Raw genomic sequence first — 24,249 nt, 5'->3', positions numbered from 1 at the left:
GGCTAATTTCCATACATACAAGCAAACGCATACATGCGCGCGCGGTACCGTCTCCACACCCACACACACACACACACACACACACACACACACACACACACACACACACACACACACATATATATATATATATATATATATATATATATATATATATATATATATGTGTGTGTGTGTGTGTGTGTGTGTGTGTGTGTGTGTATATATATATATATATATATATATATATATATATATATATATATATATATATATATATATATATATATATATATATATATATATATAGTTACGTGGATGAGTTGTACAACTCTCGCCTCTCATTTGCAAGGTTGGTGGTTCGCAATAGCTAACTCACTAATAAACGGGTACCAACTTATATATACAGTTACGTGGATGAGTTGTACAACTCTCGCCTCTCATTTGCAAGATTGGTGGTTCGCAATAGCTAACTCACTAACAAACGGATACCAACTTCCATTGAGGTCAACAACAGGGAATGGGGACATCAACCCCACCTCACCACAAGAGACGTGTTGACTTTTCCGCTGCTGAATTCTTGTTATTTCTCGCATGCATTACATCGTATCGTTGCTTGCTGTCCTTAATTTTGTGTTTCGGAATTAGTTCACGCGCACAAATGCTATTCGCAAATAAGGACAATAAATTAATAAATTAAGAAGAACAAATCTGAAGCACATGAAACATTCATGCCTCTGCTTTTGCCTCTCTTGTATAAGTGATTCAACATAGGGATTCAAATCCTTATACGCATCCAAGCGCATGGATCTTTACGTGACTTTGCGGTAATCATCACTGGCTTAAATCAAAGATATTGGATTCCGTTCCCTAATCGAACACAGGATAGGATCTGGTGGGTGTGGAAACTGTTTTGAAATGTCTAACATACAGGAATAAAGATCATATCTCTTTTAGATGTCTATGGAATGTCAACCCTAAGGGTCTTTTTTGGCTAAAAAAAAAACGAGAAGCATTAAGCAATATGAGATGCAAAATAATATAAGAAAGATAAAGAAAGGTAGTAAGTTTGCAAACACGGAAATTCCCGCACAAATAGATATGTTTTGTTAACTATCATCCAAACGGTGAAGAACAGGAAGGGAAGGTAACATTAATTAAAGATAAAATAATAATAACAAAAGGTAGACAATACATTGCAAAAAATGTTATCCGAAGCAATAAGTAAGAAAAACTTCAATGAAAATTTTTGGGGAAAACAACAAAGATACTGGAATCATAAGCCTCTTTCAGCGAAACGAAAACGCAGCATTTCCAAATGCCAGGATTTTCTAGGTGCATTTTAAATTCACTGCCATTTGGGCAGCTTCCGTCGGGATGAAACATTTTCGAAATACCACTGGTCTTTGAGTACTCTGGAACATGCGAAGAGTCATAAGATTATTTCCAAAGACTTCGTTGATTTATTGTATGTGCTCTTTTTCTTTTTAAGCGTCACTGGAACTACATAACGTTAGATTTTAATAGTTATCCGTATGCTCAATAATGCAGAAAGGCTAAATGTAAATAATAATCTAAATAAGGCTCTCTAAAGTTTAGCCTTAGCTACATGCGTTCATTAGGACCTAAATGTTTAGAAGAAAGACGATAATCTAAGAATTATTTGCTTTGCTATATTACCTATATCAGGATTCGGCTTGAATGCTTAGACGCGCTTCCAACGTAGTGTTGTCTAAACATAGTTAAGAGACAACCAGAACTAATTTTCTAAACGTTCATGTTTCTTTCTAAGATTGCTAAGCATAGCCTAAAACGGCATTCTTGATCAATAGGACCTAAAGGTTTAGACGTATATGCGATAATAAATGCAGTCTAACCTCTCTCTCTCTCTCTCTCTCTCTCTCTCTCTCTCTCTCTCTCTCTCTCTCTCTCTCTCTCTCTCTCTCTAAAGGCCATTACATAACTGTGATATTACTTTATCAGCTATATTTGGCTACCTTCCCACAATGAAACCTGGAGCAGAGATCCCTTTAATTAACAGTTTACGTCACAGTACTGGACTCGAGAACTTGAAGAACAATTAAACTAGAGCTATACAATTTCGGGCAGGAAATTTAACTTTCAGCCCCAGGCGTTTATAGCCCTGAGCTTACAAGGCCGGTGGCTGATTGAGGTTTTGGAAGGGAGACTATGGGTCATAATGAGGTGCTTTAGGGTGTCTATATTGTCCTTACACTTATCTAATAGAAACTTTAAATATTAAGTACTTAGCATCCGTCTACAGACATTAAATGTCTAGATGAAATGAATATTTATTCACAGAAGACGATTATGGAATTGAAATTAAAAGAAAGGCAAATAAATGCATATAGGTGAGCTAGTTAGTAAATGTAAAGAAAAGGCATTAAAGAACTGTTTGAAATATCTTGAAAAACATAAACACTGCTCTTAAAATATGAATGTCATTTCTCGTCAATTTCGATGATTACAGGGAAGCTAAAGAAAATTAACTTGTATTCACCGAGTTAAGTAGATACATTTTTACGGCAACTACAGTTGTTTGAGTGCTGAAAAACTTTTATATATATATATATATATATATATATATATATATATATATATATATATATATATATATATATATATATATTTACAGTACCTCAACATCTTTTAGTAGCGAGGTTGCTAGACAACCCCACCCCACCCCTCCTACCCCAGGACCCTTTTTTTCTTATACCTAGCTGACACTGCCTCTGTATGACTTATTTTATATGGAAAAAGAGACCTGAAATAGAAAAACATATTCATTTTACGATATCTGACGAAAGGACTACTTTTTAATCTCCTCGTTTTTTTAAGACATGAGAGGGAACGCATCTCTGTGAACCAGAGAAATTCAAGTGCCAAACTTCATATGCCTGGCTAATTAGGTTATGTTCTTCGCTTTGATTCCTTCTCTCCAGTTTTTTTTTTTTTTTTTTATCATTCCCTTTCCCTTCATCTCGTGGTCCCACTCTAATGTCTTATTTGCACTTCAAAATTGTCGGCCGCTCTCTCTCTCTCTCTCTCTCTCTCTCTCTCTCTCTCTCTCTCTCTCTCTCTCTCTCTCTCTCAAATACCTTCAGCCTATTTTAATGTAAAGTCACCTAACTTCGTCACAAAATCAAAAAAGAAAAAAAGAAAAAAGAAGGATCCAACAAGTGAGTCCAAATATTCATGACGAATCGCCAGATATGACTTTTATTCGAAAGATTAGATACAAATTATGTCTTCTTCTCGTACCGGGTAGTCCTCAGGTATGTCTCTTTTCTTGAATTTGTTAAATGTTAGATATGGTTCATTTTTTATGAAGGTTAAACATCCAGATATATCTGTTCTTTATAACAGTTATATACCAGAGACTTCTTTACCTTGCGATGGTTACGTAAAGAGCATCGGGTTTTTCCCCTTGCAGTGACCAGTAGCCATATATATAATTTCATTTATGGTTAGATTCCCGATTCTCGCCCATCCCCCACAATTTTTTAAGGTACTTGCTGCATGAGTTTTGTTCCTGGAAAGGTTAGGTGCAATCCAAGTATTTTTTTAAATGATCAATTACCATTTTTTATTGTAATGAGTAGCTGATATACATAGTTTTTTTTATAGTATATTTGATTGATAGATATGCCATTTGCATGTTATGCTTTGTTTCTCAAACAAGGTTTCAGTGAGAAGGATGCTTTGTCATATTGTGTTCATGCAATATCGAATAAATTCCAATGGCATACTTTATTTCTGTATACTTAATAAATTACGTTACATAGATTCTGTTTACACGTCAAGAATGACTCGTCATTTAGAGGAAGAGTTGACTCCCTGGCGTAAATTTTAGGATGGTATTTCATTAGGTAACGCGCAATAAATTTGAGTGTGTATATATATATATATATATATATATATATATATATATATATATATATATATATATATATATATATATATATGCGCATGTTTGTGTGCGAATGTGTGTGTGCGTTCTGACAACAGAACGTTGTTCAAAATATTGAAATCCTCAAAAAACATCATAAAAATAATCCACAAAATGACGTTGAATGCCAGCATGAAATAACAAATCTAAAGAAACTGCACGATATTCCCTAAGGACTATTTTACTCATTTCCCTAGGGTCTTTGAATGCATAATAAATAATCGTTAACAGAGAACGGGACGTCACTGAAATAGCTGGAGCGAATCCGTATCACTACTAATCAATGGAAACTCGTTGGTCAATGATGCGAAAAAATAGTCATTTATAGAATCAAATGAATGATTAAAGTCAGGAGTCTGTTCAATACATAAAATGGCAAGGAGGTCAGTAACAAATGAGGTTTTAATATCTTCATTTCACTTTTATTTCTCTGGTAATAGTTTCGAGAGAAGGTGTTGTAACTGTATTGAATGTAACCCTAATATTGATTTAACTGTTAAAAATTTCTCTGACAGAGTTACAGGCTCTTAATGTGTAAAATCTGAAAACAAAACTAAAAATTCCAGCGTGAATAATTCAGTTTCAAAATGTTAGTAACTAAATAGTGAGTGCTTGCACCTTAAGAATGTTAAAAAATCTTCTCTGCTAACTGAAGCATTTACTTTACCATCTGCGCATCACTTAAGAACAGAAACCCATATTATTTTTAGAAAGCAAGATAAAAATTAATATATCCTCCTTTAACAAGACAAAATATTCTTAGCATTTTTATTACTTGATATTTTAATGTGAGAGCACATTGTTTTGATTTTGAATGAATGACTGTAATATGAGAAAATATCCTCTATATATCTTGAATAAGATCCTAGTATATGGCATAGTTCATTTGTATTTGAATAGCTGCCTCTGGGACTATGGGTAACAGCCAAACCAAAATAAGTTTGGCTGTTACCCATAGTCCCAGAGGCAGCTATTCAAATACAAATGAACTATGACATGTAATAGGATCTTATTCAAGATATATAAAGGATATTTTGGTTAGTAAACACGCTGATATCGAGTAACTGTAAACCGAAAAAATAATAATTCAGAATGGCAATATAATCTGATCACTTTCAATGACAGACGGCGAAGACAGAACATACCCAGTACCCTCTGTATTATTAATGACTGACGGAATTCAGTAATGCCATTGAAAATAAAATACCCTCATGCAGTTGGATAAAAGATAAATAATCATACATCACGACAAAATATTTCGTGGCATTTTAATTCATCAATTCCCGTCTGTTCCACATTCGGAACAGAGCATCATGCTAGTTCAAGAGTTATCCTAGAAACATGTCAAGTTTTAAAAGGGTTCTGATCATTCCTAAATGTCAAAGGAACTTATATCCATATCCTTTGATGTTAAGGAAGCTATGTTTAGGAAACTTACGGAAATTATTCTTCTGTATTGAGACCGAATTACATTAACATTTTTGGGGGGGTAATTTTAAAATTGTCAACGAAACTTTACTCTTCTTATTTTATTGAATTCAGTCATGCTTGCGGTTAAAGTTGTTGAATTACCTATACTAAATTTTCCTGTTCACGAAATGAAACGATAATTTTTTTAGAAAAGATGAAAGGTATTTTATGTATTTTTCCTAGTTCAGGAACATTTTATGTAATTTTTTAAACATAGGACGGTTGCCGTAAATAACAAAGTTATGTTTACAAGATGAATTTCCTCCTCACTTATCTATAAGCTCAGGAATCTAAAATTCTGATGTATCAAGATAAGTACTAAAAAGGTCCCTAATCTTAAGGGTTGCTTTCATTATTCAAGTTCACTCATATTGCGATAAACATTGTACAACTTTATACCAGCGAAACATTTAACAGATAGGATATCACCATACATATCAGAAAAGCAAATATTGCTCAAAGTTACAATTCAGTAAAGGTGCGCTTAATGTCTATGTCATTACAAGCTAAGGATATAAAAGTAAACTAATAAAGTATATTGTCTCTAGATATTACTGTTTATTGCATGATTTTTGTCGTAGGGGACTTTAATCTTGAATTAATTCATTGACTTGGAAAACAATTCCCTTAAAATGTAGATATTGCTTTGAGAGCCATTTTCATTCCGCTAACTCATAAACAACATGATATGCAATGTAGGAAAATCTAAACTTCAGACCTCTTTAACAGATATTTGCAATGAATGACAGTAACGATTCAGCCTCTCTACATTTAGCCTGTACATCAGAATTAGATATCTCAAAAAGGACACGATTAGCACTGGCAGTCTTTAAGGTTGTTGACTACTGAAGCTATCCTCATATACCTGTAGTCTTTGCAATGAACGGGTCTATAAATGATTTTCAAAGTTTTAAAACAACTCATAGCTTGAAATTTTACTGAGTCATTTAACAGCTGGGTGCTTTTCGTATCAAGTCTAATATCAAGTTGAAAAGAAAAGATCTTAATTACCATCGGGTCTTATTCAAAACAGAATATTCAAATTTAGAGATACAACCCAGATCACATTTTCATGTGGGTTTTCTTGATGTTGAATTAGTTGAAATATTTCTGCTTAATATTGTATTGCAGATGAATTGTTATTGTTATTATTATTATTATATATATATATATATATATATATATATATATATATATATATATATATATATATATATATATATATATATATATATATATATATATAGAGAGAGAGAGAGAGAGAGAGAGAGAGAGAGAGAGAGAGAGAGAGAGAGAGAGAGAGAGAGAGAGAGAGAGAGAGGCTACTGCATAACAGACGGTTCCATAAAAGCTAATGAAATTACGAGACTTTGTGACAAAAGCGCTGGTTAAGCCAGAACTGAAAAGTAACCGAATCATTTGACATTTACAGATTTTCTACCTTACACAAAATGAGCTCCAACGTAAAACAGTCTGTTCCTGAATTCCGCAGATAAAATTATTACGAATTCAGTTACCAGTCTATGCCGAACTTCGTCAGTTGTTCACACTCAATGTGCTTCACAAAGATAAAAAAAAAAAAAGGGGCTACTTAAACTCTAGGATCATTGAGCGGTCCTGAAAATAATGCAGGACTTTTAAAAGGTCACTCCAGATACCACATCGTTGTCTAATTAATATTCAGTATTGGAAAATTCAGAATGTCTTATAGAACTCAGCCCAAAAAAGATGTAAGGTTTTTTTGAGGAATGGGTCACTAAAAAGGATATATATATATATATATATATATATATATATATATATATATATATATATATATATATATATATATATATATATATATATATATATATATATATATATATATATATGAAAAATTTTATCACATCACTGTGATTCATATACAAGCATTAAAGGACGTTTGTAGCTTAATGCTTATATATATATATATATATATATATATATATATATATATATATATATATATATATATATACATATATATATATATATATATATATATATATATATATATATATATATATATAATACATATATATATATATATATATATATATATATATATATATATATATATATATATATATATATATATATATATATATATATATAATACATATATACATATATATACAGTATATACATATGTAATATAATAGATATGTATATATAAAATATATATATGTATTTATATATACAATTATATGGGTGTGTATGTATAGGTACTGTATATATACATACACACATATATATATATATATATCCATATGTATATGTATGTATATAAATGGATGTGTGTATGTGTGTGAGTGTGTGTGTGTGTGTGTGTGTGTATGTTCAAGTATAACTCTGGAACACATTGAACAATTTCAACCAGCCTTGATGTATACATATGACGTACTATCTGGGAAAGAATACTTCGAGGTAAGACATCACTGGCACCAAAAACGACAGATATTAGGGTCTAATCCACAGTTTTCAGGGTCACTGAGATGAACAGTGAAACTCCCGACACCCTTTAAGTCCAAGTTCAGCCCCGATAGGAAGTTGGGGTGAGAAGGGGTAAAATACAAAATGTCAAAAAAGCTGGGCAATGTAATTGAAGCAATTACCTTAATAGGAGGGAGAGAGAGAGAGAGAGAGAGAGAGAGAGAGAGAGAGAGAGAGAGAGAGAGAGAGAGAGAGAGAGAGTCGAGGGGGTGTTAGGGAGGAGAGAGAGTTTACTGGTTGTCATTCAGAGTTTTCCCGGTAGCGCGGGTTTGTCAGCTAATATATATATATATATATATATATATATATATATATATATATATATATATATATATATATATATATATATATGTATATATATATATATATATATATATATATATATATATATATATATATATATATTCATATATATGTATGTGTGTATGCGTGTGTGTGCGTGTGTGTTTACGAACAAAACTTTTTTCTTTTTTATCAATTCATTCGGATGGCGAACCCGACACATGACGTAAATTTATATACATCATGTAATGCTATATATAAATATTCGTCATTACCACTAGGAAAATCAAAGACTGGGCATAACTCCTGACCGGTTTCGACTTTATTCTAATCCGTTATCCCATTCCTTCGTTAATGGTTTAGATATTACACCAAACCGGTCAGGATTCACACCAGTCTCCCATTTTCCATGTGGTAATGAGAGATATATAAATTACGTATAGGTGTGATTATTGTGTGTGTGTGTATATATATATACATATATATATATATATATATATATATATATATATATATATATATATATATATATATATATATATATATATATATTATATATATATATATATATATATATATATATATATATATATATATATATATATATATATATATATATATATATATATATATATATATATATATATATATATATATATATATATATATATATATATATATATATATATATATATATATATATATATATATATATTATACCGGGAATATGTGAAATCTGGAATATCACGAAATCCATAGGGAATTTATGTTATGAAATGATCAATTCGTTTAGGAACATTTGAGCCCCAAGGGCTAGTACTAATCACGGCGAAACAGTGATTCATGCACACTGTTTGGCTGTGTTTAGTACTAGCCCCTGGGCGGTCAAATATGTCTCGTCGTGTTTAGTACTAGCCCCTTGGGGATGAAATGAACTTAGGGACATTTGATCCCCCAGGGGTTAGTACTAAACACGGCAAAATACATTTAACCTCCCCCCAAGGGGTAGTACAAATCGCAGCGAAAAAGCGTAGATGAATCATGTTTCGCAATGTTTAGTACTATCCCTTGGGGATGAAATGAACTTAGGGACATTTGATCCCTCATGGGTTAGTACTAAACACGGCAAAATACATTTAACCTCCCCCCCAAGGGGGTAGTACAAATCGCAGCGAAAAAGCGTAGATGAGTCACTGTTTCGCAATGTTTAGTACTATCCCCTTGGGGATGAAATGAACTTAGGGACATTTGATCCCTCAGGGGTTAGTACTAAACACGGCAAAATACATTTAACCCTCCCAGAGGGTAGTACTAAACGCGGCGAAAAAGTGTAGATGAATCACTGTTTCGCCATGTTTAGCACTAGCCTTCGGGAGTCAAATGTTCCTAAGCGTGTTGCTCATTTCACAGATTCCCTAGGAATTTCGTGGAATCCCTGGATTTCACATATTCGCTGTAACATATATATACATACATATAAATACATACATATATATATATATATATATATATATATATATATATATATATAATATATATATATATATATATATATATATATATATATATATATATATATATATATATATATATATATATATACACATTTATATACATGTGTATACATATATATGTATATATATTCATATATATATATATATATATATATATATATATATATATACATTATATATATATATATATATATATATATATATATATATATATATATATATATATATATATATATATATATATATATATATAATCACGTGTCAGTTTGATTACTTTATATATATATATATATATATATATATATATATATATATATATATATATATATATATATATATATATATATATATATATATATATTATATATACATATATATCACTATGTAAATTTTGATGAGTTTTCCTGTTACTATTTTGTAGAAAATCTGCCATCGTGTCCCATTCACTGGAGTTTCAAGCACCTCGTGAGCTGCCTTAAACGTTTTTAAGTAATTGCTCTGAAACACAAGGAACTGCTAGTTTTTATTAATTGGAAATGAAGCAACTGCTGATAATTTCTAAACATTTGCTTGAACTTGAGTATCTGCTCTAACCATTTGCAACTAGCAAAAGCACTTGCTTTGCTTGATTCACTGGAACTGAATTAAATGCTTTAAAATCCAAGCATAAACATTTGCTTGAAATTTTATTCACAAGGCCCCATAATCTTTTATTTGTGGATAAATGAATAAACATTTATGAGAAAAACTTTCACTCAAGTTATTCAGCAGTTCTTATCCTTCTTTGCTGACCCTTTCCTCAAAATCTTGCATGCTTTTGAGCTGAGTTCTGTAGAAGACGATATGGTATTTGGAGTGACCTTTTTAAACTCGTGCATTATTTGCATGACCGCTCAATAACCCCAGAGTTTAAGTAGCCTTTTTTTCTTTATCTTTGTGAAGTACACTGAGTGTGAACTACTGACGGAGTTGAGCATAGTAGTAGTAGTTCTTTTATCTGTTGTTTAAGAACATTTTTTTGAAAAGATGCATCCATACATACTACACACACACACACACACACACACACACACACACACACACACACACACACACACACACAGTTTAGGCCACATAGCTACAAAACATTAGAATTAGAATGCCGGGACATTTAGTAATATGTTTCTTGAGGGAGTACTTTTTTATGCTTACTATGAGTTAAGAAAAATAAAAGAAACGTAAAAATCCTTCGTCCTCATTAGGTAAACCATAAATATTTTACAATCGAAAAAATCTGCATACCGAATAAAAATTGATGACAAGGCTGAACGTCTATCTTTAACTAAGGAATATCTCTAACTGTGATATCAGCCATTTCCAAAACACAACACATTCCTTTTCAGATCCGCGCTCATTAAGATAGAACCCGACTTCAAATTCTCAACCTAATGACCTATCTTTTGGTTCTAAAATGTCTACCGTTATTATTCACGCAAATCCTCTGTAGCTTCAATGCGTTCCTTTGATACCATTTAGTACTGCGGTTTATCTCAGACGTGATTCATGTAACTGGCAGAGTTTCAGCCATGGCAATATGGGTATGGGACCCAACAGCCTCATCATATATATGTATATATATATATATATATATATATATATATATATATATATATATATATATATATATATATATATATATATATATATAAAGTACATAAAGATGAATGCCAATGAGACCAATATTGTCGATATCCATGCTATAAACTATAAATTAGCAAAATATCTAGTACCTATATTAGAACAGTTTACTTGCAATAAATATATACTAAGAAATTCTGAAGAATTTAAATCATATATTTTGTGCCAAACATTTATATATGATCAGTTATGCTGTTGAATCACTGTTTACGAATGTCCCAATGGAGGAAACCATTGAAATTAATTTAGATAAAATTTTTGTTGAACCCAATGACACCTATTTTAACCACGATCGTTGTTTTAAGAAACGTTTACAATTAGCAGTGCTGGACACTGCGTTTATTTTTAATGGTAATTTGTATAAACAGGTTGATGGGATGGCAATGGGATCACCTCTCGGTCCCACGTTTTCCAACATTTTTATGTGCTCCCTGGAGTAGGGCATGTTGGAAAATTGCCCCCTTGGTTCTAATCCTCTTTTATATAAACGTTATGTCGATGATACCTTCGTTCTTTTCAAATCTGCTTTTCATGCAGATCGATTTCTCTCGTACATTAACGAAATACACCCCAATAATAAATTCACGTTGGAGAGAGAAGACATGATCAACTACACTTTTTGGATGTCCCAGTGTTTCGACATAAAGATAGTTTTGATACTTCTGTTTTAGAAAAAAGATTTTTACAGATTTGGGTTCAAATTTTGATGTTGCTTGCTTTTATATTTTTAAACTTAATTGTTACTCTCCTCCACAGGACTTATACTTTAGCCTAGTCATGGGAATCATACCATAAAGAAATATCGTTTTTACATAAATATTTTACCGACCCCTGGTTTCCATTTCATATTTTCTATAGATACCGCAAAAATTTCGTAAACAGGAAACTGTCTGATTCTCCTGTTATTAGTACAGTACCAAGGAAGAAACTTTATGCCAATATATCCATATATCAAGACAATAAATTAAAAAAAAAAATATTAAGTCTGCAATAGAAAAACATTTTAACCTGTTACAGGTCATTATCATTCCGAAAAACACCTTTACAAAAGGGTAACTTTTTAAATTTAAAGGTAGACTGCCCTATAATGCGATCTTCAGCCGTGTATAAATATACTTGCCCTAAATGCAATTTGGGGACATGGGATCGACTAAATGATTGCTGAGGGTCAGGGCTGATTTACATAAAGATGTTAGCCATCGCATGGTTGCGAACTGTCCAGTCATGAATTTTCCAACATCAGAAATCATGCTAAAATATGTTAAACCAATATCGAATACTCTGACTCCTCTGTTTTGGGCCAGACAAGTTGTTTTCATGAACTGCTCATTTTAGGATCGTTATTCATTAAGCAGTCAGTGCCCAAGTTGAGCTCACACACTTCATCAGTACAGCTGTATCTGGCTTGAGCCAGTTTCTTCAATGCTTCTCTCTCCTTTTCTGGTCATTCAGCCTTCAACTTTCAGTCCAACAGGTGCTTTTTCCTGAATTATCTTGCCTTTTAACGTAAATGTATGTAATATGTTGAGAGTCTAAAAGAAAAATTTTATATTCCATGTATTTTAAAATTTTACGTATTTTTCTCTCTCTTTTAGCTTTGAAAATGTAACAATGTCGTTACGAAACGCGTCAGCATAATAAATGTATGACCTTAATTATTAATGACCGACCGTCACTTCGTCACCCTTACCTGATGTGTTTTGTGCCTGGTTGCACCAACATCTCCTGTCATACATATATATATATATATATATATATATATATATATATATATATATATATATATATATATATATATATATATATATATATATATATATATATATATATATATATATAGTGTGTGTATATATGTACAGTATATAAAATATATATATATATATATATATATATATATATATATATATATATATATATATATATATATATATATATATATATATATATATATATATATATATATATATATATATAGATGTGTGTATATATGTACAGTATATATATATATATATATATATATATATATATATATATATATATATATATATATATATATATATATATATATATATATATATGAACAAATTTCTTAAATTTTATTGGAGCAAATAAATTCTTCAATCTCTACATGGTGACTATGTGGGGTCTGATATTGTATTACCTCTTCAGAATAAAGGAAACATTCATCACAAAATACCTTTTCATGGAATTACTTGATCTATTACATGGAAAACCTCGTATTTTGAAACGCATGTATTCCCAAATACAATTTCCTTAAGGTACACTGCGTTAGAATTGATATGATCGCTTCTGCGGGAAAATTTCATATGCTGTGAAATAATTCCGCCTCCTCGCTCGGAACAAAGTTCTTCCCCAATATAATTAAATATTTATAAAATGTGAGTAAATACCAGACGTCCCGTGAAATTACATTCGCTTGAGGCGAACCGTGAAATCCTTTGAAGACGTATTGATCCCTTCTACATTTTTCAGCATCTGGGAAACGATGCGACTCCTATTAAAGCAACGCATAAAATTGTCAGACACTAATAGAAAAAGCATGGATGTTCTTGGGGGACAGAAATTGGAAGGAATATAAAGAAGGACTTTGGACACTGGAATACGACAAAGAAAATATCATTCTCAAACAACTTTAGGATATAGTATGAATTTTCCTGGAACATAAAATTGAAATGCCAGTATAGATAGAATAAAGAACTAGGAAATTATATAACCGTTGTAAGAAAATCATTGGGTTTCTTGTTAAGAAAAATCCAAAGAAACAAGGGCTGATCGCGTGTATATTTGACGAATAAAAAATAATTATAAAAAAAAATGTAGGTGTAGGAAATTTCAATATTCTTATCAACCCAGCGAACCAAAGTGCTTAATCTGGAATGTATGAGGGAAGATAGTATTTTTGGGGATTTTTTGGTGAGTAAAGAGGATATAAAAAGAAAGGAGAAATTCGGATTACCAAAACAACAGAAATTATGAAAAACAGAAGTGGTTATTGATTGTGTAGGCTAATAAATTATGAAAATGAGATCACCAAGGGTTTCTGGGCAGTGACATGTTATCAAAAAAATTAAAGGATCAGTTTTCTGAGAGAGTAAAATGAAATTAAAGGACTTGAAACTGTTTAAGCAATGAAAAATTATAATAAAATAAAAAAATTCTGACGGTCCACAGGAAAGGAAAGTCATTGAAAATCTGATTACTGATTTCGTCGGTAAATAAAAATGGTTACTATATGGGGACTTTGGAAAAGAAAGTGAACATTGGCATACCTAACTGAATATTTTTTTATGAAGTGGTTGCAATATAATTTTTAAAAATGCAGAAAAAACGAAACAAATTAAACTAATCAATTTCTAAATGATTTATATGAGCATTAAAACAATGGTCGTTTGTTATAAAAAATAAATCACAAACTTTCCAAGCAAGAGAAGGAAGATGAAACTTCTGAATTTCTATTCTAATAAAAAGGAACTTTGATAAGAACTCGACAAATATTCCTGTAGGAAATGTCAGCTGAATAGCAAAAGTTCAGCATATCTTGGTTTCGTTTCGAACGTATTCAGACGTTCTACCCAAGGGGAAATCCAAGAGTTATTTATTTATTTATTACTTTGTATATAATATATGTATATATGTATATATATATATATATATATATATATATATATATATATATATATATATATATATAGATATAGATATATATATATATATATATATATATATATATATATATATATATATATATATATATATATATATATATATATATATGTATATATATATATATATATATATATATATATATATATATATATATATATATATATATATATTATATATATGTGTGTGTGTGTGTTCGCGTGTATGTATGTATGCATGCATGCGTAGATACCGTATATGTACTTAATTCATAATAACATAAAAATAACGAAATTTTTGGTCAACAAGATATGGTAATCAACTGGTTCATGTATTATTCCATAGATTCCCAGATCTCCCAGGTACTGAAATGAAATGCATTTTATGTGGTGATTAAAAAGATACTCTCTTGGTATCCATAATATTCAATTTATGACAGATGAAATATATTATGCTATGATAGGGTTCCCTATGTATGTATGTATGTATGTATGTATGTATGTATGTATGTATGTATGTATGTATGTATGTATGTATGTCCAGTTTCATTATACAGTAAAAGAGTATCAGCGTACTTTATATAATATATATACAACGTCATTTATTTATGCGCACACCGATGTATGTATGTATGTTTGCATGTATGTGTGTATGTGTGTATATATGTATGTAGGCATGTAGCGTCAGTCCAAAAAAAATGAAAACGTCATATTGCAGCATCTTAGATGAGAAATCCTTGATGACGCAATTGCATGATAACATTCCTAATCTTAAATCCGACGCTGATTTAAGATATTCTTAGGATTCTACAGGTTATAAAAAAGAAATTTAAATCCAGATTGTATATTCCAAGAAACCTTCATTATCTTTTCCCGTGATACACGCTATGGATAATTATCTTCACCTTCATTTCTTCCATCTTCTCATGCTTGTTCTTTACAAGACTTTCTGTACGCTGACTTATCTCATCTGCTTCTTCGTTATTTTCAGAGGATTTATTTCCTCACGACAGGATGCGTCAGCAGCGTAATGCATTATTGCTGACTTTACTAGCATATTTCTCCATTGTTAATGCTATTTGAGTTGTCATATCTCAAGAAACGGTTTTTATTTTATTTTTACTTGTCACCCCTGCTTATAGGCCTTAGATGAATCACAGATAGATCTCCTATTGTTATTCTTTGAATTATTTATTGAATGCATCCATGTAAAGTTAAATTTTCTTAGACAGATGATTAATAGCTCATATATGTTTATCTGGTTATTTTGGGTATGTGTATGAATCTAAACTAAAACAAACTTGTTATGAACAAGTATTTTCACGCATCGGCTACAACAACACACACACACACACACACACACACACACACACACACATATATATATATATATATATATATATATATATATATATATATATATATATATATATATATATATATATATATATATATGCATATGTAAGTGAGTTTGTTTGTAATGCAAATGTAATGCATTCTCATTATGTACCTTTAAGTCACATGTAAATATTAATTTGTGTTACTATTAAGATTATTTTCATAACTACCATTGTGTACGTTTCATGTTAAAAAAGGAATGAAATTCTTCCATTCAAGTTTATTTTTGCTTGGGTAATCAACACTGGACCCATTTATTACGATTAATTTTACTTTACATTCGTTGCTAACCTTCTAAACAACAAACGCTAAAAATATTTTCTTAACAGATCAAATTCAATCAAATAACAATCGAGCTTTTACTGTAGTTAACTTCAGTGGTAGGTACAATTGTCTTACCTTTTTTTTCGTTCTTCGCAACTCAGTGTCCAAACAGTCTTTTTATGCAAACTTGGCACAAACACCAGTGGCTTTTCAATGACTTGCTTGCAGACATACTACGTTATCCAAGCGTGACTTGCTCTGGTTTGTCCGTTGTTTCGCATTTTTTAAAGATATCCTTATCAAACTAAGGTAATATTTTACAGTCTCTTCACTATTGTCCAATTATCAGATGTAATGTGTCCTCAAGTAATGAATTTCTCAATCTGAAACACTGCCCAAGTCCCAAAAGGGGGGAGTTTTCCACGAAAGTTCATCAAAACTTTTTTCCCAACGTTTTATCCATTGGGTGTAATGTTAATAATAGACGTCTGTGCTAGAGCATTATTCATACATTGTGAATGGGTTATGCATAACCAATCCACAGTTCTGTCTGTCTTCCAGTAGCACTACTGCAGAACGAAAGATCAGCAGGGACGAAGGCGAACACTATCACGCTTCCAGGCCTGACATAACACTGAGGCTGCTGAAGACTGGACCGACTGACTGCCCAGGTAGAGACGTCGGTCCGCAGTTGCCAGAGTTCGCGAGACGGTGCCGATCCTTGGTCGTTTTCTAAAGTGAAATGGACGGAAAGCTAACGTAAAAATCGCTGTTATACTGCCTCTTTTTCCAGTGGGCTACACAAAACTTGACATAACTATCTATGGATTATGAGCTGGCGGTATTCTCTCAGTTCTGTCGTGATGTCAACCGAATTTTTTTAATCCCACTTCCGAATATACAGTTACAAGATGGGAATGTCGTTGTAATGAAACATGGCGAGTAATTATCGTAGACTTATCAAATTATTTCCCCATCGTACTTTGAATTCATGGACGTTTTAGATAGGCTTCAATGTTCTGTATGAAGGATATCCGCACTGGATACACGTTAATCATTCATGCCTTTGAGGTGATATTTTGAATTTTATTATTTTTACAATGTTACTGTTAAACCTCATACTTTTCCCATCTCAAATTTTCACTGAAAAATAGAACTTGTGAGCTAAATTTACCTATATTTTTATATTGATTGTATTTCAAAGCAGTCAGACCACTTTCCGGAAAGTGATCACTTGATGAAAATGATGATAAATACACGTGCTGCTCTCTTTCCAAAATAATAATTAAAGAACATATTGGCATACTGACGCCACAGCAACAAGAGTGATTGACATCATGACCTTGACGAAGTCCCTGGGATGGGATGATCTCGGGACATTTTAAGTCTGCAAAGTACAGGTGGATTTCAGAAATACGATTGATGCAATTATCTCTCTCTCTCTCTCTCTCTCTCTCTCTCTCTCTCTCTCTCTCTCTCTCTCTCTCTCTCTCCCTTTTGTGTGTGTGTGTGTGTGCATGGTTCGACGTTCAATATTTAAATGTCCATGACTCTAAGGCATTGAAATTTTCAATACCTTTACACTTTCAACGAATAGTAAGCCAAGGAGGGAGGAATGAAGACAAGGTAAAATAAAAATAATAAGAAAAAATATCGATAACGAAATGGGATAAAACAGGTATGCAATCCGTACAAGACACAGTGGATGAGAGAGAGAGAGAGAGAGAGAGAGAGAGAGAGAGAGAGAGAGAGAGAGAGAGAGAGAGAGAGAGACTTGAAAAACAGACATCAGGCCTCTTGCGTGCTTTAAAAACCTCATCACACCAAATAACCTAAGCCAATCAAGCATACTTTCGTAATTGCGTACAAGCTGGTCGTACGACCAAGAACTAGTGCTGCCTAAAAACAACTTAATCTGAAGCTGATAACAAAGGTTTTCACAAAATTTCATATATTCACACACACACGCATACACACACACACACACACACACACACACATATATATATATATATATATATGTGTGTGTGTGTGTGTGTGTTTGTGTGTTTATGTGTGTATGTGTGTATATATATATATATATATATATATATATATATATATATATATATATATATATATATATATATATATATATATATATATATATATATATATATATATATATACATATACACACTCGCACACACACACACACACACACACACACACATATATATATATATATATATATATATATATATATATATATATATATATATATGTATGTATATATATGTATGTATATATATATATATATATATATATATATATATATATATATATATATATATATATATATATATATATATATATATATATATATATATATATATATATATATATATATATATATATATATATATATATATATATATATATATATATATATATAAATGTGTGTGTGTGTACGCGTGAATATAGGAAATTTGTGAATACTTTTGTTATCAAGTTTAGGATTGAATTGGGTTTATGACAGCTTTGGTTCATGATCTTACAACCAACATGTTTGACTGGCTTAGATTATTAATTTATCGGATCGTTATTTAATCAGCCGATGAGTAACGAAGAAAAATGTCTTTACACCTTTAGATAATGTCATGTCACTCTCGTAGAATGATTAAATTTAATTACTTTTACGTAATGTTTCTTTGACATATTATTATACGTACGGGATGTATAAAGTATATACATATATTTTTTTCTTTAGTCAGAGTCACGCGCGAGTTGTAAGTTTTGGTGCTCATGAGCGCACGCATTGTTATAGAAGTAAATACACTTCTATCCCGGACGAAAGGAATTCCCGGAAGGCGGTGGAGTGGAAGACTCTTTTTAAAATCTTCCAGGTGTATTGGGAAAGCGAGTGATAGAAACTAAATTTTTCTCTTTTTTTTTTGGCTGACATTAACGAGAAGCAAAGATAAACATGAGATACAGATAACTCATATCAGGGTAAAGAATTTGTTTTTAAATCTATAAAAAAAAAATAGATAAATACGCTTAGGGAATTATTTGGGATTAAAGAAAATTATTAAGTTTGAAAATGGCAAATATTGTGTAGACGAGAGAGAGAGAGAGAGAGAGAGAGAGAGAGAGAGAGAGAGAGCATGGAAGCCAATATATAGAAATTACGTCGAATCATGCACATGTCAGGCTCCGTTGCACGTGAAGTTTTACAACCAATATACGGCAGTCTCTCGTCAATTGGTGCATAACAGACGAGAGTTATTGTCTGCAGTCACAAGTTATACGTCGTGAAAGTCAGTCATGAACCAGGGTACTCCCGTTGTCAAATCAATGGAAAGTGAAGCCTTGTCAAAAGCGGAGCAAACTTATTGTATTCATTATTTCTCAAAATACTGCCGTAGGTACCTGACCCGTCACATAAGCTCATTTACCTTATAATTTCTCATGACGTCTTTTACAGAAATATTATCCAGTGCTTCGTAATATTCCTTTTATTTCTTAACACACCCTCCCTCTTTGTATTGTTTTTCCCTAGTGATAATTATTTCTTACGGATGGCTTTTATATTAGATTGTCAGAGCTTTATGAATACCAACACAAAATGTTAAACATTCAGGTAAAAATTCTTAGATCTAGACACCTAGGGGGGAGAGAGAGAGAGAGAGAGAGAGAGAGAGAGAGAGAGAGAGAGAGAGAGAGAGAGAGAGAGAGAGTACAATGCCATTTAATGACAGTCAGTACTCCGCGCGCTTTCGTAATATAATAAATACCAAAAACCTCGCTTGTAGGAGGAGAGAGAGAGAGAGAGAGAGAGAGAGAGAGAGAGAGTACAAAGCCATTAAATGACGTCCAGCCAGTCCTTCATACCTTCCGCGAAAGGAAATCAAACAAGGGGAGATTCTACAAAGAAGAGCAATTAGCAATGACAGAGGGAGGACGCCTTGGGCTAACGTTTGTGTACAACTTCTGCTTAATCAATGGACGTTAATGGTTGGCGATTAGCGTCCGAAAATCGTCGTCACGTTCCTGTTTTGTCTCGCCCCCCCACCATCCGAAATCTTTCGCTCGGTCAATGTCGCCACTCGCTCGCTCGCCCTCTCTCCCAAATGGGAAATCAATACCATGACTATATTTTGTTTTGATTTCGCGAACCACTTATCTTTTCCAATACGGTTTCCGGAGTGGTGAAGCAACATTGTCCTCTTTTTTTCTTTTTTAATGCAAAAAAAAACAATAACAGACAGTTACGTTCTAAGACCAAGGGTCGACAGAAAGGGCAACTTATTTCCTCTTTTCCAGCCAATGTCTAAAGAAGATAAAAAAGGGAAAAGAAGTTAAAACAAAGTATATGAGTCAGGAAAAACAGACGCAGGAGGAGAATCCCAGAGCTAGGTAGTGGAAGGAGATAAATTTTCCAACAGTGGAAGTGATCTGCTCAGGCTCTTCACCATTGATTCCTAAGTTAAAGAGGGAATAATATAACGAATATATATATATATATATATATATATATATATATATATATATATATATATATATATATATATATACTCACACACACACACGCACATTATATATATATATATATATATATATATATATATATATATATATATATATATATATATATATATATATATATATACATATATATATATGTATGTATATATATATATATATATATATATATATATATATATATATATGTGTGTGTGTGTGTGTGTGTGTGTGTGTGTGTGTGTGTGTGTGCGTTTTTATATTTACATTAACATGTATCTTTATATTATTCTTCCCCTTCATTCACACCCCATTCCATGGTCAAAGGGCAAGGACTGAAGGTGACAATGTACCTTCTTGCTGATTGACAAGACATCGATAAAACAGTCTTTGATTTAGATACAGGCAGAGGCAGGCCGTTTAAATGACAGTATTTACAGAGATTACTCTGAGACTGGCTGGCTCTATGAGTACGCAGAGTAGAGTAGCTGTATGGTTACTTTAAAATCATTTATGTCTGTCTACCTATCTATCTATCTATCTATACATACATACATATATATATATATATATATATATATATATATATATATATATATATATATATATATATATATATATATATATCAGAGGAAGCAGTAGGAAAGGCATCCTCATCATCTACAGTTTATTTTCAATGCCGACATTTCATGACGAATTCAAGTCGCATTTTCAAGGCTATAAAGTATAATATAATTTGCCTTGAAAATGCGACTTGGAATTCGTCGCGAAACGTCGGCATTGAAAAATAAACTGTAGATGATGAGGATGCCTTTCCTACTGCTTTCCTTCGTGATGTATACTTCGAGCCTCAGCTCTGGCCCTTATATATGTATATATATATATATATATATATATATATATATATATATATATATATATATATATATATATATATATATATATATATATATATACACACACACATATATATATATATATATATATATATATATATATATATATATATATATATATTATATATATATATGTATATGAGTGTGTGTGTGTGTGTGTGTGTGCTTATGATGTAAAATTCAGTATTCACACGAGTATATGCTGCATGCTGATCGACCATCAGTTCTAACCTGAGAACCAGCAGAAAGACATAGCAGCTTAGAGGAGCTTTTTAGATAGCACCTGTGTGTTCCGAGAGCATTAACTGCGGTAAGTTCATTAGAGGCTTCCAGAGTCATAATTATTTACGCACCTCGTTCTTCAGGGTCACTGTTCAATTTATTTAATTAAATTCAATTTCCAACCAGGTAATTAAGCTAATACATATCTAAAGGTTTCGTGCCATTATATTTTTCTTATTAGCTTTGTCTGAGAGGTTGTTAGTCTACTTGTTAGTTTGTTTATTTGTGTGTGTGTGTGCGTGTGTTTATTTTTATGGGTATGTGTGTAAAGGGATCATCTATAAAAAAAATTGTATTTCGAAGAAAGTAAATGAAAATATTTATTGAGTGAACTTTTCCAAATGGATAACGTTTGAAGTTTATAATATTTCGTTATTATAGATGAAAAAGAATATTTGTTGTTATAGAAACTTTACCAAACCTTCGTAGACATACACGACCAAAAGCTTTTTAAAGTTAACACTTCAATTGAGTCACCCATTAAATGTCAAACCTTTCAGCAAATCTCGTTTAAGCGTTCCAGATAAGTGAAGTAGTTTTCCTTTTTGTGATATATTTCAGTGGAATTTGGTAGAGAATTAAGCTATAGAAGAAGGTCGAAATGACTCAGTTCAAAGTCATCCGAATCTGAATGACGACTGCTTCTCAGTTCTTGTTAATGATACTTTATGAACTGCCCTCTTTTTTCTCAACAGGCTATCTCTCTTTATCTCTTTCTTTCTTATTCATTTATGTATTACTTTCCCTAGCGCTGTTCGTTCCATATACATTATTATAATAATTGCGAGGAAAATAGCCCCGGCATTTTCCAGTTAAAACGTATCTAGGGAAGCCGCCCTCATGTTCATCCATCGCACGATATCGCTGCTTTTGTTTACAAATGATAGCAATGCTATCCTTCTTCAAATTAGTTGTTGCTTTATCTATATGAGCTACTGCACAGTGCTTGGCCATTTACATGCAAATGTGCTAACTAATTTCGCATGCCTGGTTATTTTTACACATGCATACGAAAAGATCATTTCTTTGTGTCATGAATTTGCCGTATGTTTAACACTGTGTTTTCCTTATTTCATGATTATAGATATGAGCCTTATTTTTTTTTTTTTTATTTCTAGCAATTATTAATAGTAGGGGCTGTTTCCTTTTGTTTTCCTTGATGATATAGAGAAACGTGTCCACGACAGTTCATAGTTAACGGACATATAGCGTAAATGTAAAAGAAGGTAGATTAAATTCTTATTGTTTATGGCCACCCCAGTAGGTATAGTAAAAATATAGATGAAACTAAAATTTACCAGAGATGTTTCGTTCGGACGCTGATTATGAAAATGAATACAAAAATGTAATATGTTGCAAAGTTCTTGCGGTGCAGATATGCAGAATAAAATGACGAAGGAAGTATTGCATTCCCTGAACGGGATACAACTTTGTATGTACTGTAATAAGAATCATAGTAAACTGAACATTATTATAACTGAATTTGGTGAAAACAAGACAAATACTAATGTTGACAATGTAAACATTTGGTGACTCTAAGGCAACTGGATCGTGGGAAATAAACGAATAATTATCACGTGATTTGTGACAGGGAATTATAGAATTACAAAGAATCTCAGATTAAAACCTGAATCACTTCTAGGGTTTTCTAGGTCGAAAATCTCGTAAAATGAAAATAATAATAAAAAAATCTCTTTTTATTTAAAACAATTCAGCGTCGTAAGAGGACACCGAACTGTAGTTTCATCTAAATCTACATCAGATATATAAGATTTTAAAGGCTCGCTTTATATTGACTGCATCAAAGGGCTTCCTTCACTAATTTACACCACACATACGAT

The 24,249-nt window shown here is 31.7% G+C and overlaps 1 protein-coding gene across 1 annotated transcript in view; it reads right to left on the bottom strand.

Moving 5' to 3' along the window:
* LOC136843688 (opioid-binding protein/cell adhesion molecule homolog) overlaps positions 1 to 17,379 on the bottom strand; it is an 83,264-nt gene extending 65,885 nt beyond the window's left edge. The window contains exon 1 of the mRNA XM_067112253.1: positions 16,863 to 17,379. The gene's annotated coding sequence lies outside the window, so the exon portion shown is untranslated. The remainder of the gene's footprint in view (positions 1 to 16,862) is intronic.
* Between the last annotated feature and the right edge of the window lie 6,870 nt (positions 17,380 to 24,249).

Source organism: Macrobrachium rosenbergii, chromosome 12, assembly GCF_040412425.1.
Source record: "Macrobrachium rosenbergii isolate ZJJX-2024 chromosome 12, ASM4041242v1, whole genome shotgun sequence".
NCBI classification, from domain to species: Eukaryota; Metazoa; Arthropoda; class Malacostraca; order Decapoda; family Palaemonidae; genus Macrobrachium; species Macrobrachium rosenbergii.
Note: the sequence above shows the minus strand (reverse complement) of the source record. Positions and strands in the feature narration are given on the sequence as shown.